We start from the raw sequence: 2,663 nt of genomic DNA, 5'->3' as shown, positions 1-2,663 counted from the left end.
CACTGAACCATGAAAATGAGGTCAAGGTCAGATGACACCTGCCAGTTGGACATGTACACCTTACAGTCCTTCCATACACCGAATATACTAGACCTATTGCTTATAGTATCTGAGATATGGACTTGACCACGAAAACTTAACCTTGTTCACTGATCCATGAAATGAGGTCGAGGTCAAGTGAAAACTGTCTGACGGGCATGAGGACCTTGCAAGGTACGCACATACCAAATATAGTTATCCTATTACTTATAATAAGAGAGAATTTAACATTACAAAAAATCTGAACTTTTTTTTCAAGTAGTCACTGAACCATGAAAATGAGGTCAAGGACATTGGACATGTGACTGACGGAAACTTCGTAACATGAGGCATCCATATACAAAGTATGAAGCATCCAGGTCTTCCATCTTCTAAAATATAAAGCTTTTAAGAATTAAGCTAACGCCGCCGCCGCCGGATCGCTATCCCTATGTCGAGCTTTCTGCGACAAAAGCCGCAGGCTCGACAAAAATGCTGGTTTTTGCCCCTTTTTGGCCCCTAATTTCTAAAATTTTGAGGCAATTACCCCCAAAATCATTCCCAGCCTTCCGTTTGTGGTATGGTACCTTGTAGTATAATTTCAGAGAGAGCCATACACTTGAACACAAGTTATTGTCTGGAAACTAGAAAAATGCTTATTTTTGGCCCCCTTTTGGCCCCTTATTCTTAAACATTTGGGCAATTACCCCCAAACTCAATTCCAGCTTTCCCTTTGTGATATGGAACCTTGTAGTACAATTTCAGAAAGATCCATAGACTTACACACAAGTTATTGTCATGACCCTAGAAAAATGCTTGTTTTTTGCCCCTTTTTTGGCCCCTAATTCCTAAAATTTTAAGGCATTGACCCCCAAAATCAATCCAAACATTCCCTTTGTGATATGGAACCTTCCAGTACAATTTCAGAGAGATCCATACACTTGAACACAAGTTATTGTCTGGAAACTAGAAAAAAGCATATTTTTGGCCCCTTTTTGGCCCCTTATTCCTAAACATTTTGGCAATTACCCCCAAACTCAATTCCAGCTTTCTCTTTGTGATATGGAACCTTGTAGTACAATTTCAGAAAGATCCATACACTTACACACAAGTTATTGTCATGAAACTAGAAAAATGCTTGTTTTTTGCCCCTTTTTTAGCCCCTAATTCCTAAAATTTTGAGGCAAAAATTTTACCCCCAAAATCAATCCGAGCATTCCCTTTGTGATATGGAACCTTGTGGTACAATGTCAGAGAGATCCATACACTAACACACAAGTTATGTCTGGAAGTTACAAAAATGCTTATTTTTGGCCCCTTTTTGGCCCCTTTTTCCTCAACTGTTGGTACCATAACCCCCAAAATCAATCCCAACCTTCCTTTTGTGGTATTGAACCTTATGGTAAAATTTCATAGAGATCCATTCACTTAAACTTAAGTTAGAGTGCGAAAACCAATGTGTCTTCGGACGACGACGACGCCAACGTCATACCAATATACGACCACAAAAATTTTTTGCGGTCGTATAAAAACCAAATTGGTTTTATGGAACATAATCGAACAGCTGATCATATTTTTTCATTGGAATCAATTATTGAACAATACAGGACTAAACATAGGAGTGGTTTATGCTGCATTTATTGATTTAAAAAAAGCCTTTGACATTTTTATTAAAAAAGAGAAAACAACATATGGACAAGTAATATGAAGAAATGTATCCAAAATCTAGGCTTCTCGTATTTAACATCTTTCCATGTACCTATTAAACCTATGCTTGCTCAAATAAAACAACGAATTCATGACCAAATTTTACAGGAACAGAATTCATATATTACGGAATCATAAAAATTATAATTTTTTCGACATTATTGTTTTTCAAATAAACGTGCACACTATGTTGATCAATTGAATATGTTGAAAGATAGCTAGGGCACCTTTGACAAAACTTAGGCTAAGTGCACACAATCTTGAAATTGAAAGGGGCAGGTACCTGCGAGTTAACAGAGAAGAAAGGTTGTGCAAATTATGTCATAATAATAAAATAGTAGACGAAAAACATTTTATCTTGCACTGTACAAAATATGAATCACAAAGAAATGTCCTTATATCAAAATTGTCCAAAACTGAGGACGAATATATCAAACTACTACTTAATAACAAGTGTAGAAAACACTTAGATTAATATCATCTTTTATTAATCAATCATTTGAATTAAGGAAAAATGTCCTGACAAATGAGTAATATGAACATTATGAAGCTATAACATACAATGTATGTATGTCAGTAGCCTATTCTACATTAACCTATGTATATTAATATATATATATATATAACTGCAAATTTCATTGTTCAAATGTGCCTATTAATATGTTATGTAGTATTGTTTAATTGCTGCATCATTACCATTTGTGTACTAGTTGTATGGGCTGTTGCCAATTATTGTAATTGAGTTTGTGTCAATAAAATATTTGTATTTATTTGCATTTGTATTTTATGTTTCATATCAAATATATACCAGTATGTGCTTTTGTCACAAACATTTTTAATTTGTTTATATGACATTTATGACAATATATAAAGAATTAATTATGCAATAGGTTACAAATATCAAAATAGGTACCAATAATAGATTTCATAAAATATTT

The sequence above is a fragment of the Mytilus californianus genome, unplaced genomic scaffold (assembly GCF_021869535.1).
Source record: "Mytilus californianus isolate M0D057914Y unplaced genomic scaffold, xbMytCali1.0.p SCAF_8, whole genome shotgun sequence".
NCBI classification, from domain to species: Eukaryota; Metazoa; Mollusca; class Bivalvia; order Mytilida; family Mytilidae; genus Mytilus; species Mytilus californianus.
Note: the sequence above shows the minus strand (reverse complement) of the source record.